This window comes from Scatophagus argus, chromosome 7 (assembly GCF_020382885.2).
Source record: "Scatophagus argus isolate fScaArg1 chromosome 7, fScaArg1.pri, whole genome shotgun sequence".
Classification (NCBI taxonomy): Eukaryota; Metazoa; Chordata; class Actinopteri; family Scatophagidae; genus Scatophagus; species Scatophagus argus.
Window position 1 is genome coordinate 10281932 of NC_058499.1, and position 16078 is coordinate 10298009.

The following is a 16078-nucleotide window of genomic DNA, read 5'->3' on the forward strand; positions in this document are numbered from 1 at the left end:
ATAAAAAGGAACCAGACACATGTTGACGCACATGTACATACACATACATAACCATTCAGGCTCATAGAGATGTAACTCACGCTACATGAAGCCATTTATGCATGCATGACCTTTCATACAAATGCACACACAGAGACACAGACACCCATCCACCCATTCAAGCTCACACACACACACAAGCAAACACAGTTAACCGATACATTTTCAGGGGAAGCGAAATGATTAGCACTGCTGAAACACGAGCGGTTATTAAAAAGTCAATACATTGTCATTATAAGTGAAGACTGTTCCCACCGAGTGAAGGTATTGATCCATTCATGTGCTTACTGATCATCGACCCGGCCAGTAATTTTCTTCCAAACAGATTTGAGATATGAGGTTTCTATCCCATGGCGGCCTGTATCTCTGTTACACTCACCCACACTGAAATGTTTTCAGGGATTCAATATAATTTTAATATGTCCAAGGTCACGATGTCACATCTAATCACACTGGCATGTTTTTATTCTGTGTAATTATTTACTAACTCTCCTCCATTTCTATTTAACAGCTGAGGGCATCCTGGAGCTCTCAATTATATCACTTGATCTTCATCAGCAGATGGAGTTTACCAACTTGTTACGGCATTGTAAACGTTTATGCTTAACAGCGGTGGGTGATCAGAAGAGTAAAGTGTACTTTTTTAAGAAAGGAAGGCTTTGTTCAACAGTTGTGCTGTCTTTCAAAACCTAAAAGAGAGAGTGAAAAGCTCCTGAGCCGTTTGATCAAACGAATCCCCCTGCAAATCAAAGCAAAGCGATTATCTGTGGACTTCCACCTCCTGTGCTTTCACTCAGCCTCTGTGACAGGCCTGTTTGTCTTCGAAACAATGCATTATTTAATTGGATATTATTCAGAGGTTATTCAAATGCAGACTTAGTCATGAGAGAGACCTTGAAGATTTATGTTTGCTTAATCCTTTGAATTTGTGTATGCTGTGTGATTCAGCAATGCACTGGAGCAAAACCCAATCATTTGAAAAGAAAAAAAATGCCCTCTTTAATATTCATAATCCCTTTTGAACTGTAAACTCCATCTGTAGTTTAAAGTGATGACTCGTTCAAAGCATAATCTTAATCCTTTTTTACGCAGCTTAGTTCTGAAACCAAAGGGAACAGGGGGAAATTGAAAGCTGCCATCAATGCAATAAACCAGAATCAAATACAAGCAGAGGGCCACAATCTAATTCTCATACAAGGGCACAAATGCTGTTCATGTGTGTCCTTCACTGCTAAGCAATGTATTGTTACTCAAGCTGAGGAAAAAAAAATCCAGGATATCTATATTAGAGAACTAGATTATGTATAATTGTGAATAATGTGAGAATCACATGGATACAAATCCTATAAAGTTTCCAGCAGTAGGTCATTAAATCTAAACTTTCTTCAGCCTGTCCTGACTTCACTCAGTTTGCGGTTCTGTGATGCCTCACAGTGCATTAAATTTAAACCACTGTGTTATTTCGTTTGGCCCAAAGGAGACACTGGATCATTCAGTTAACTCTATAATTGACTCTATAATACTGTAATACTAATGAGTACTGTCCTTGACCAGGTTACCTTACTCACACAATCTGAAGAGTAACCGTGATTTGATTAAGATATGAATTCAATGCTGTGAGGCAAAAAGGCTTGAGTTAAGGATTTCTGTAAAAATTCTGTAACCATATTTCATTGGCCATGACTGTAATTCCCCTTTAAATGTAAGCACATTACAATTCCTCCATTTTGCGACAACATTATGAATTCCATAATTAGTCTGTTTGCTACAACACAACCTTTCAGATGCTGACCATTGACTGTATATAATGATGGACGACATGAGAGCTCCCCAGAAGTGAAGATGAAATATCTCAACTGCCTCCTGGCTATTAGGAAAGTTTTTATTAATGATCCAATGCCCCAGTAAAGCTATTACTTTAATGTACAGTAATTGCTCGAAGTAAATTAGTCATTTGTGTGCATGTAAATGTATAACTAACTAACTAAGAAAGTTCCCTGCATGATCAGTGGCTATACTAAAGCCGGGATTAATAACAGTCAACGAAACTGTTGTTTCATTGTTGTTGCAAACCTGTAGACAACATGGTATCGGTTCCTCAGGACCAGGAAACATGCAGGTCTGCTCAGTGAGACAGTTGTTCCACCTTTTGAAGGAGGGCTGCCAGTAGCACTGAGGCAGAGAAGATAGAGAATTCACAGCTGAGGACATATCAACTCTTCAGCTAATGACCAGAGGAAGCCATAAAAATGATCTGACTTTCTGAAGGTAAAGTATCAAATCTTTGGCCCTCTACCGGCATAGTGACTTGTGTATCCAGATACTGTGTCTGCACCTCGCTAACGAAGATGGCAATTCACACACACATTGAGAATGTGTCTCAAATGACCACTTGAATGACAACTTTGCTGCTGAACATGCAAATAACCAGTTACACAGTTTCTTTTCCACAGACCAAAGCCAATGCTTGTCATCAGATGTCTGGAGTTACTGCCTGACAAACAAGGTATTTATTCCAGGGCTGCACTACTGGATCACATTATACATTTACTCTATGTAGGTGATGTATGTGACTACTAATCTATATCTGACACCTGACCGCAGTGGTGAACTGTAGTAAATATCCAGATATTTTCCTACAATGGCAGCAGCAATACAAGAGTGTGAAATTATTCTGTTACAAGTAAAGGTCCTGCATTCAGGCTCTCACTAAAATAAAAGTACCTAAATGGCCCTTTTCACACAATATTTATTGTTGTGACTGGATTATAATTAGTGAAGCATTGATGTGTTCATCACTTTAATATTGCAGTTGGTAATGGGGTGTCTAATTTGAATCACTTTATATATACTGTTGGATAGCTCAACCTCTAACAATATATCATACTTTATTAAACAATACATTTATACTTTATTATCCCTCCAGCTACTCCAGCTTCTTCCAAGACTCCAAAGACATTCAGGTTATGTTAATTGGTGACTCTACAGTAAAAGTAATAGAGTAAAAGCATAAATTTGCCTACAAAATGCAGTAGAAAGTAGCAAAAATAAGTAAAATATATAGTAAGTAGAAATATTCAAATACGAATACCTCAAAATTGTATGTAAGTACAGCACTTGAGTAAATGTACATTCTACATTCTACCACTGTCTGACCACTTCCAGATGTGATATTTTAGCAAATGGAACCGGATGAGTCCCACATGTGTTTTGGATGAAGTTACTCTTGTACTCTGCTTTCAGGTATCAGAATATATACACCTAAGTGAAACTATCTCTTGAGCCGAGTATGAACTGAAACAATAAACAAATAATACAATCTGTGGTTCATCATTCTGATGGAACTAAATTAAAATACTCTCAGAATCTCTGCAGAAACATTAAGAAGGTCTCAACATTTTGTTGTCTTCATCTGCGTCTGTTTTCACTTAGCTTTGTGGGATGATGAATGGAGCACTGGGAGTTATGGATGGGTTAATTAGCAGTGAGAGCTCATCTCATTAGGCAGTGAATGACATCAGTGCTGAGTCTAACATGCTGTCAGAGCGCTGATGACGCATTCCCCCACAGACCTGCTTCAACAGCTCTATATGTATTGGTCTGTTTACAGACGGTGACACCCTCATCGCTGAGACACATCATTACAATGCCAGTGTGCACACCACGCTACACTAGTCTACACCTATACTTACAAAATGACTTGACTTGATTTTGTGATGATCAATATTCATATATTCCTAGAGGAAATCAACTTCCTTCAACGCTGAGTTTGCTGAGTAACTGCCTCAGCAGGATTCCAGCAAATGTTTCTCTTCCTTTACTCATCCCAAAGACTGTCATGAAACAATGATTATGCATGGTTAATATGCATTGAGCACGAACAAGAAAAGAATGTTAAGCTTTGAGTATTTTTTTTTCTTCAAGGGAAGGCATACTGATGTATTTCGTGCACGATGAATAGCTCAAGTCTGAGTATGAATGTGTGGCTCATACTTTATGTTCTTTTAGTCTTTAAGTGAGTTAACAGGTTCACATTGCATTGAATAACATTATAAAATGAAACATTTTGTTATATTTGTTTTATCTCATTTACTTTACATATAACTAATCAACAAAATGTGTTTTTGAATGTGTTCAATGTCATGTTCAAAGTCACACCAGACTTTAAAGGTGACTTGGTATAATGACAAATGTAAAAATTAAAATTTAATCTGTAGGACTCATGTACACAGGTACAAATTGTTGAATTTTTTGTGACCTGAGTTAAAAATGGATAAAATTTGTGTCCATTTAGTTGCATGTTGGCATTTCAAATGGTTATTTTCTTTAATTAACATATAAAAATAAAAAAATTTCCTTAACCTTAACCAAAGCAAATTCTATACATTAAATGTCATGACTTAACCTGGAAAGAGATGCACATAAATGATCGCATGTATATTCACCACAGCCGCGTGTTCATGCTGACAACTTATTTCTGCAGATAAATTCCCGCATAAATGGTCTAATATCAGATGCAAAGTGTCTCCAGTGTAGAATCTAATTAAGGTTGATCTAACCGAGTCATGGAGCAGGTGTGAAGCCCTCTCTTTCCGCTCTGTCTGCTTATCTTTGACACAGGAAGAAATCCAGCACCAAGTCAAACATTTCCATATCACCTTGCCAACCATTTACACATGTTAATAATTTAATGATTCTGGCAATTGGACATTACATTTTTTTATTTTTTAATCAGGAAAACCACAGGAGCTTTCTCCACGTTGGTCAAATACACATCATTTGACAAATCATCCCCATAGCAAGCTTAATGCCTTTTGCATATTCATAGCTTTTTTAGATTTCCAATCAAAGTGGCTGGCAGGTCTCTGGTGTGAGCTGTGCCTCTCACTCCTCTATGAATCATTCATGCTGTTTAGCTCACAGTTGTTTGGGTGCATCTGGCTCGGGGAGGTATGGGGTTGGCCAAATGGAGAGGCCACATGGCAGCTCCAGATGTTTTGCTTTTGTATATGCACAGCTCATCAAAAACAACAAGCACTGGAGTCTCTGCCATCTGGGAGACACCAGACAACAGCTTCTCACGTTCCCTGGTGAATTATTGGAGGGCTTTTTTGAAAAGATAGGAGTTATTTTAAGGCAGGCCCCTCATGCTACATTCAGCAACTATGAAGACAGGAGCGCCTAGTCCATCGTTGTTGAATTCTGGGCAGCAGCCTGCTAATTTGAAGACAGTTATTCCGCTGGATGGCCATGATTCAAAAAGCACCCGCCCAGCTAAAGTGTCCTTCAGCAAATCGCTGACAGCTCGGGAAGATGTTTTGTAGCTGCTATGTGTCTGACCTGCCTGTGTAAAACAGTGTGAAGCAAATTGACTTCGCTCTTAAGGGATCAATACAAACAATGATTAACAATGCTGTTCCAACACTAATTTGTCACTTAATTTTCACTGCATCTCAACATAAATCAGAGTAATGAGAGAACTGTTCGAGAGCTGAAATTCCCTTTTTCGCACAAACTTTCTGAATCTCTGTCAGGTACCATTATTCTGAGTGCTGTGTGCTGTGTTCTCTGCAGGCTCTTTGTGTCCAGCCCCCTGTGCACATCAAACCCATCCCTAGATCCCTGCCACTCTCAGTAAAATCATTATTTAGTCCTTTTGTAAGCAAGCAGTGTCCCAGATCACAAATTAATCTTTCATATGTTTCCAAGATCTAGCCTTCTGTAATCCCATCTGTATGAGACACAACAAAGCACAGCCAGAGAGAGCCCATGAATTATTCATTCATTTCTCATGAAAGGGTTTCGTTGTGTCTGTCATGTCTCACTCTTGCAAGGAAAATCCATTGATCATTGCCTTTTCTCTGACAACAAGACCAAACAAGCGACATCGCATAGCTGTACATTTTTTCACACTCCGACAAATAGATCTGACAAAAATGCACAGGCACTAAAGTAATGTATAATATGCATATGTGCATAATGTGTACGCTCATCACAAATGCTCACTCACACACACGCTATGTGTACACCACATTAAACACATCTCCTTGCTCTTAACTAATAGCTGCAAGTGCAACCTCAGGGAAAATGTCTGAACTAGAACACAGCGAGGCACAGTGGATTAAGTCACTCGTGCCTTGCCAGTAATCATTTATCTCCAGCAGTATTATAATATAATGGGCATGTCTTCTTTTTGACAAGCTGCCTTCATAATTCAGTGCAACAGAATAGAGAAAACAGCATTGTTAACAAGAAAAGGCTTTAAATCACAAGCACGGAGTACATTTCCTGTAAAATATTAATGTGGAAAGTGTGTTTGTGTACAAGGAACAAAGGGCAGAGTGTTGTACATCAATGGACTGACAGTGCTGCAGGCTCCACACACTGGGCTATGCTTACTCCAGCTATGGCACACTGTGTATGTATAGGGGGTTGGTGCATGGGGGAAAGAGAGAGGGTCATTTATAATATATAGGCGTGCTGGAGCATGAGGTGTTGGGTCTGCTTGGGTTAGTGTGCATAGCTCGATGTGGCTGGTCCTCACCTCACTCTGAGCACTTGCCTTATTTACTTTAAAAGCTTTCCTCTGGAGTCTTGTTTGGAAACTTGGTGGGCTGGATGGATGAGACAGATCCAATTCACTAATACCTCCATTTTTACCACGATGAGCCTATCGCCTTACAAGATTGGGAGCAGGCACAACTCTCCCTTTGAAAGTCACAGAGCCTTGTAAGTCCACATTAGTGTCTTGTTACCTGCAATGTAATGAGGTTAGTTGGGGTGGTTGTCTGCGGGGTGCTCCAGTAATGCTCTTGGCTCTCAGGCTGGAGGCATCTGACAGGATCCTATTAAGAATAACATAGTGGCTTAATCTCCATTCACAGCAATGAAAAACTAAACACCAGACACATTAAAAAACAAAACAAAACAATGCATATTAACTGTATAATTACCTATAAACCTAGTGCACCTGTAGCTTGTTCTATTCTTGTCACTCATGCTTATTTCATACTATGCTGCAGCTTTGATATGACATGTTGCTTGGGCTGATTGTGTGTACTTGGCTATGTAGATTACACAGCAGCTTGCAGGATAAGAGTGCTGTTGTTGGCCCAGGCTGCCTCCTCCCTGCCTGTCAGCGCCAAGCGGAGATGAGCTTGTGGCCCGTTCTGTCTGCTGTTAATCCTGCCTGTTCTGCTTTGTCAAAGCTGCTGTTTGAACAATGGAGCTGTCTTCTTGTCTGCTAATTTAGGAACAAACATTTGCCTGCGTAGCAAACAAGCTCTCCCAGGAAGTGCTATTAATAGGATAATTAAGCAGACGGTAATGAGCAGGATTACTGCTAATTATGACAAGATTTGTTTTGGCATTTGCCTGAGAGGCAGCGGAGTGTTAAAGTCTGCACAGGAGTTCATCACTGCACCGAGCGAGCAGGCACCTGAGTAAACAGACTGGGACTCACTGGGGGTATGGGTGTGTTGCTACGTGCACATGCACATGTGTGTGTTTGAGTGGGTATGGGTATGGGTGGGGTGGGGTGGTAAACAGAGGGAAGATAATAGGAAAAGCACAACAATGAACAATGCCATAGGTATTGCCAGAGCAGGTTATCACTGAAACAAGGTCAATCTAATCTGCCTCTATTTGACTTTACAGCTGTGCGGGTCTGCCAGCTGACCTGGACACGGTATCCGTATCCTGAAGCCAATGAAAAACACAGCAAGATTTCCCACTCCAACATGACGTCTTCAAATGTCTTGTTTTGTCTGACCGACGTTGAAAACCCAACAACATTCCATTTACAAGAGCAACTGATTCTAACATCTGTGGATTGGCAGATAAATATATACAAACTAAAAAACGGACTAAGAAAGACACACCTGTGAAACATCTGTTCAAATTTTCCTTGTTTATCAGTACAACATATGACTATAATTAAATAATAATTAAAGCTATTTTTTCTGCTATGCTAAAAATAGTGTTGTTTGAATTAATTTCATGTTTATATAATGAGTGAATCATTGACTTTGCACCTTTACATCACACAACACAACGCAAAAGAGCAAAATTCTTCAGTCAAACTAAAAGTTTGATTATTTTTCAGTGTATTAGTGAGTTATTAGTTGTAGTAATATTGTCATTCTCTCACATGATAAGAGATTAAATTAGACTGTTCCTTCTTGGGAACACAGCAGTCAGAAGAATTACACCATGGGGTGACTTTAACCCGAAATAAAACCTTAATTCACGAGATTCAATCAAAAACTGACAACAAACAAGCCGAGTTGAGGTGAAGGGGAATCTTAATGCGATTGTAGCTAAAGCTCAGACAGTGAGCCGCCTCCATTAAAGCATGCCACACGGCCCAGCAGCTCCAGATAAGACAGCTGAGTCTGGGATTTAGAGCTTTGGCTTATCGTCATCTTCACACCACTGTCTCACCAAGAGCAGAGAACATGGCCTCCAAATCCTCTCCGACTGAGAACCAAGTTTGTCTTTGGGCTATAGGTGCAGTCAAAGTCAGGCGCAGGTACGTTAATGGGTTATAACTCTCAATTAGAACCTTTATCTCTGAGACTTCTCAAAACACACAGCGGCTTTGGCACGCCAACAAGACTTTTCACTCTGTAGCAGAAGCTGGGATGAGATTATAGAGAGGGAGAGCTGTGTGGAGCACTGTTTCAGAAATAAAATTGCTTTTATTCCACCCAACATGTGTTCAGTGAGATTAAGGCATAATCTTACAACATTTAATAAGAGCCCGTTTGTGGCCTTCCGGCTGAGGCAGAAAAAGTGGAGCATGCCTGCTCTACTTTAAATCCTGTTTATTGAATTATAAAGAACCTTAAAGGATCAGGAATGTGACTCATACATTTAAATATTTTATGGTATTGTCATGTCAAAGCACAACGCCGAGTAAAGTATGCAGTCTTTAGAAAACTTTTTCTATCCACCATATATATATATATATATTATATATATATACATATATATGGAGTATAGAATTACTTATTTTATGTAAACTCACACAAAAGGTACAATATCAATTACCAAAGGACACTGGGTAGAACATGAGTGATGATCCTTTAATTTAAAATTCAGCCTTAAAGAAGAAAAAAATAATAATAAATGCAGGAGATCTGCCACCGCAGCCTACATCAAAATTCTGGTCTATTCTCAAACATAAGGGCATATTGGAAATCCCTAACCTCAATTTATGTAATCCAAAGCCCTTGCATGAACTTCAGCTTGAGCTCTGGCTTTCAAGAGGTATTTGGAAGTTAAAGTCTCAGATCAGATTTGAACAGATTAGAATTAAGAGTTGGAAGTCTGGGAGGGGTGGATATGAGGATTTGAACTGCTCCACGAGACGGCCTTGTCAGTGATAAGTTATACTGAGCCACGGGTAAGAGGATTGCCCAGACTAATCCGAATCAAAAGACATACCATGTGAATTACATCCCGAAACAGGTTCGCTTACAGAGATTAGAAACCTGCATGTAAATCCTGTCATACTCTACTTGGCGCTGGAAGATGAGCCTGAAAGAACACAAACATGTGCTTTGTACCCTGCTGCAACTGCTGGCAGCAGGTCAGCTCCCAAAATCGTCTTTTTCCTTGATTACAGCTTTCTTTTTCCTATTCTTTAGAAGATTAGATTCCCATTGATGAGACTATCTAGGCCAGGCACACTAATTATTCACAGCACATCTAAGAAAGCGCTTGTACTGAGGGTTGAGAATAACCCTCCACGAGTCAACTGACACCCACAGACACCCACATAGCTGCCTGCTCACCCCTCCCATGCCTCCCTTCTACCATCACTAAGCTAAGCTCTAGTTCAATGAAGCATTTATTTCTCTTCCTGTTTGACATGGGTGATTCTATCAAGGCATCTGGCAGCAAGTGCTGTAATACAAGGATCTCTGTTGAGACGTCAAAGAATGTTACTCTCTGCCGTAGTGAAAGAAAAAAAAAGCTTACATTTTTCTCTCTTCTTTTTTTTTTCTCCAGAAGTACTGAACAAACAAGACTTGTATCCCTGGCCCAGAAATGCTTCAAAGAGCACATGTCTGCTGGGACTGGCTGTGAAATGTAGAGCAGTGTTGGCTGCTTAGCTTTGCATTTCAGCCAGAGCAAGCTCACAGGAGCACTGCAGAAATCTGGGCAGATCTGTAAACCAGGGAGAGTGGAGCATGAGCCACAAACTCTCTCACTGCAACATCTACACAAGGTGGAAACATGTTACTGCAATAAAAAAAAACAAAAAACAAAACTGCAATTTCATAACTCATCCACTACTCACATATTTCATACTGTCTGAACAGCTCGCTCATTGCTGTGGGTAATAAGACACACAATCCCAGAAGGCTCGGAGTTACACAGAACCATACGCACTGGTACAGATAAAAACTGATGAATAATATCACATCTTAAGGATGGAATGAATCTGTTGGGCCCTCATGTGTACAAGGGATATATACTATGGTAATTACCCCACACATCAAGTCTTGTGAAAAATGCAGCAAAGCAAAGCTATTTTGTTGTAGATTGAATGGATGTAAATGCTTTAGGGCACAGTGTAAATGGAGAGCACTGAGACGAAAGCAGTAGGAGCCGGCATAAGAAAAACCATCAAGCGGTGGTGCAAAACTCTCTGCAGCGCTATGAAGCATGCCGAATAGAGGTCTCTCGCTGCAGTATAATGGCTCATAAAGCCGCAAATGGTATTTCCACTTCATTCAGTCTCAGGGCCAGGTTCCAAGCAGCTCCTCAACGATGGAATTGAACCCATTAGCAATCGATTAAAGAACCAGCAGGCAGTCACCACTCTGCTTGTGGGGAGGATGGGTATGGAGGGGGGTGGGGGGGGCTGTCGGCCAGCCAGCAGAGGCTCCTGGGGATTGAGGTTCAAATCTTTGTTTATGTAGAAATAGTGGCGAGCACTTTAACCTCGGATCTCACCCCTGTGGAGCAGATTAAGACCGTCACATTGTGAGCCGGCAGTGCTCTGAGATGCAGAGCATGACCGCTTTTGACTGACACATCACATCACTGATGCACAAGGTACAACAAGTCCCTGAGATAAAACAGCACCCATAGGACACCTGTGACTCCTCAAGAGATGGCTGGCAGTTACCAATTTTAATGAGCATATTCATAAATGCTGTCAGATGTCTGAGCCGTGGATGTTTACCCAGACCATGAGATATGAATGATGAACAATTTGACCTTTGGAAACAGATTAGAATTTCAATCAAGTAACCACAAACCAATCCATAAAACTATATAAAAATGGAGAGAGGACTCATGTAATTATCTCAGGCTTAAAATACCTTTAAGTGTTCTCTCTTGGTTTTTGCTAGTTCCTTTGCCACATACAAGTCCTAATATAAATTTATACGTGTATAAATAGAAATTCATTCTATTGTGATCCTATCCTCCTTCATCCCTATACTAAATAAAGTATGCTCCATACATAGCCGGCTGTCAGCTTTTGTTATTGGGGCCGACCTTTGCCTGCATGAGCCTCATAACTGACATTTTCAATTACGCTGCAAACAACTTATCAATATGCATGGATTTCCCAGCCAATATCTGAGCAAACACAGTCGTTTGGAGAGCTGAATCTGTCAGGGGAAAGAAATAGGGCAGACATGTCAAGGTCAGGATTTTGTTAATGAGGGACGGGCCGCTGAATAATTGAATGGGCTGAGCAGTATCGACTGTTGAAGCAGAAGCGTTTAAAGCGTTGGCGATCGTTAAGGAAAATCCTCCCAGCACTTTATGTTCCATGGCAGTAATTTATGCACGGGCATCCAAGCGGGTGCCCTATGGTTCACAGCACTGAATGCACAAAGCAATGAGTGGATTAGCCAAGCACACTCTAGAAACAGCAGCCAAGCGTGCAAGTCATTCCTGTGGATGAAGTAATGACTCCGGCAGTGCAATTATTCAGCTGTGCATTTTAAATACGCAGACAAATGGCACTGAGAGAAGCGTGGAATATTTGCTCTGTGCACCTAGCAGAAATGCGTAAAAATAGCTATTCGTGAACAGAATGTCAAGGCTGAAAGTGATCAATCTGCAAATTATGTACCACACAAAGCACACTCAAATACACAGCAGCTGCAGCAGTGACAGAGGGTGATGCAGAGGCAGGGGAATTTAACGTGTGACTTTTATGCTGTGTACTCTGTAAACAGGTTTCCAGATGAACAAAAAACAATCTGATGACCGACTAAACTCATGACATCAGCTGGTACCACTGGTTTCCTTGGAAGGCACAGCTGTGTCCAAATTTATTTGGCTAAATTTTTACTTATTATTGTGGATCAGAGCAGCAGATGTAAATGCGTGTAAACAAGCTAAGTAATTCTACTTTAGCCAAATGCCCCCTTCGTTTTGAGTCAGTATCAAAATCAGAATCTCAGCCATTTTTAATCTGTACCGAAAACTGCTCAAGTTGTTGTTGTTACAGTAACATACTCGAGCCGTTTTCAGGCCTCAAAACCTCCACCCCTCTCTCCTCTCTGTAGGTTGGGAGCTCTGGGGGGGCTTCTAATCCCTCTATGTAATTACTGCTCCCTGCAATAGCCAGACCATCTCTGTGTAAATCAGATTAGCTGACCTAAATCGCTCTAGTTTCTCTCTAACCCATCAAACAATTCCTTATCTACACCCAGAGAGCTAAACAACAAACAGACACCACTCCTCCAACCTCCCGCCCCCAAAGACATGGCCTGTTTATTTGATCAGTGCAGGAAAGCAAACAGTTTCTCCATGATACACAAACAGGCTGGGCTGGGCCGGTCCTGCTGGGTGGCCAGAGCGCAAAGACATGCAGATAACCACCTCCATCACGTCCACAGCTTCTGCATCGGGGACATTAAAACCACAGGAAGAGAGGCAGGCACATAACAACAATGTTGCGCAAGGCGCGATAAATAAAGGTCACCGATCATGATAGAGATGTATTACTCTTCTCTGTGCTGCCTCCTCGCCTCCTTCCCATCCAATTTATTCCTCAGGTCATACATTTACAACTTTGAGAGAGAGGAGGTGGAGGTGGAGGAGGAGGAGGAAGAGGGGGAGGAGGGGGTGGTTACAGAGAGGAAATGCTGCTCTTCAGTGGGAATAGAGACAGGCTAAAGTAAAGAGGGGGAACAAATGAGGTCTGTGATCCTGCCTGTCCCCTCCTCTCCCCCTTCCCTCCCTCCTGAGCCCCAATCAGGCTGAACCACTGCTCTCAGCGCGACAGCCAGGCCTTTGTTGCTGTCTGAATGGAGGTTAAATATCCCTCGAAATCAGAGCTCTTTGGCTTTCTGGACGCATAGTCAGAGACCCAGTGCCTTTCACATGCTAATGCCTGTGTTTTTTTATTTCCTTTGTAACCATGGTTAGACAGCGGTATCATGCTAAAGGGCAATGAATAAAGCGAGCGAATTTGTTTTTTTTCTCAGCTTTTTTCCTCTTTCTCTCTCTCTCTCTTTTCCTCTTTTCTCCCAAGCCTCCCCCCTTTCCCTCTCTCCCTCTTTTATCACCATCTCTGCGAGCCAGCCCACATTCCATCCCCCTCCTGCAGGGGTTTAAAAAAGCACAGATGGTCTCTCCTGACCTGCTATTCATCATTGTGTCAAAAGCTTTGTCAGAATAATGCTCCACAACAACAAGCTGAAGGATTTTATTTGTTTCTATTGATGAGGCCTGTTAATTTCACAGACGTCTCATTAGGCTTAAACCACCAATTAATTTCCTTTGTTCTCATTAAATGGCTAATTCTAAACATGAACCGCACTGACAATGAGTGCTGCTCAGAGCCAAAGCCAGACAGCACTGCTCCCGCCACAGAGCTACTGGAGCGTGAAGCAGGCAGGTAGAGGGAGAAAATTGAAGAGCAGGAGGGAACGCGAGATGGGGGTGGGGATGGGGGGGGTGAGAGAAAGTGGTGGCGAGAGCAGGAAAGAGCGAGGGAGCGAAGGAGAGCCACGACAAAAGCCTCTGTTAATTTGTAGACGCCCTTAACACTAGGCATGGATGGCAACTCATTAACTGCTTGCAGATTTTTTTTTTCCTGTCGGGAGATCAAGTGGCCCTCAGGAGTAAAGGTTGCAATCATCTGTTGGTGGCAGCAGCCAGCACTCAGCTCTGAATAAAAAATAAAAATGATAACAGAATAAATCAAAATACAAATGGGAACAAAAGAAAAAATGAAAGGCACAGACTGGGAACCAAGGTAGTAATTTTTCTATTGGAAGTGTGCTCACAAAAGCTATCTTGTGCCTGCACTCCATTATAGCAGTGCAAGCTGTCATTATGGCCAAGGATATATGGAAGCCTCATAATATCCAGAGATTGGTAGTTTGTTAGACAGCACTGTACAATTTGCTGCAGCCTTGAAGGATCCTTGAGCCTCTCTTGACAATTTACCGAGGGAATTGCCAGAGCGTTGCCTTTTGTCTGCTGGAGACACAGGGGCAATTATCCAGCCTCCTGTAATGTTTCCCTGACTTTAATCTCCTGGCTGAGAGCGTAAAGCAGAATGGGTGAGGTTTCAGAGTGCCTCTGGGTTCTATTAACACACAACTGCTGTTTCTGTTCAAGCCAGGCAGCCAAGAGACGACTGCAATCTGACAGACAGGCCTCCCATGGGCTTTTAGGGAGAAAACATGATTATGTCATAATATATTTTCGAAAAGAGATCCATTTGAAAGATTGCCCCACTGTCTTTTCAATCTAACATGGCTCTGCTTTTGTCAGGCACAGTGGGAGCACTGGGAATGACAGATGCTTCAATGAACCAAACAGGAATAGAAATAAAGTGTTTACCAGGAAAAAAAAAAAGAAAAAGAAAATCACCAGAGACCGGAAGCAGGGGCAAGAAATCCAGTTTCACTAACAGTTTCATCAAACAAATCTCATTAGTCTGGTGTCAAAATTTCTCTGGGTTTGTTTAACTGTATTTTTTTAAGTAAATACCCTGCAGAGTTGCCTTTAGTTTTACTCATAACTCATATATACTGCCATCACAAATAAGAAAACAGTACATTTTAGCAAGAACTTTTTCATAATCAAGTAATCATTTGTCATTTTCAAGCAAAAATACTAAACATTGTTTAGTCGCAGCTATCAAATTCTTTTCTTTGTTATACGGGTCAGTAAACTGATTACCATTGGGCTTTGTTCTTTTGGTTGAATAAAACAAAACATTTGAATTGGTTTGTGGGAAATTAAATTGTATTATTTTTGACTATTTTCAATTTATGCATTAATAAAAAAATACAATAATCAACAAAATGAAAATAATCATTAGCTGCAGACCTAAAAAGTATTATAGAGCACTGGATTTTCTATAATTGTTGTCCGACTGAAACTTTGCCTAAAACAATGTTTCATTGCTGAGGGCCAGCAGGTGTGTCTGTCCACTCCACTGAATGAAAGCAAACATATCACTTTGTGGCTGAGAATAACACTTCACAACAGAGTATTTGAACAGGCCTGAGCTCGACAGCACAAAGATCATGCAGCCACTTCACTTTTACTTATACGTGTAAAAGCTTTCCAAAAAGCCAAGAGAGCAAGGGTAGGCAATCTTGTGATCAAAGTATATGCCTTTTGGAGTGTAGGCAGCTCTCTGCACCTCTCCAGTGATGACTATAGTACACTACAGCAATACTGAAATGAGAGCATTCGCTGGGAGGAAAGCACAAGGTCCAGTGTTTCCTAATAGAGTATATACATACCAGACATTTATATTACTCAGATAATGGGCAAAAATATGACCTTTTCACTACACTAGTCAATGTACTGTGCTTCTAGAACAAGATATGACTGAAATTTTAAGCCAGAAATTCATGTAAAATGCAACAACCGATAATAAGGATTATTTTGGTTTTGTATTTTAAAAAAGAAGCATGTGAATTCATCTCCATTTACTATTTTACTGATGAATCATACATATAGAAATACTTGTAGCATATTCTTGTTATCACCTCCATCTTATTTAATTTGTTCTTTTGATGTTATTATTTATATATAT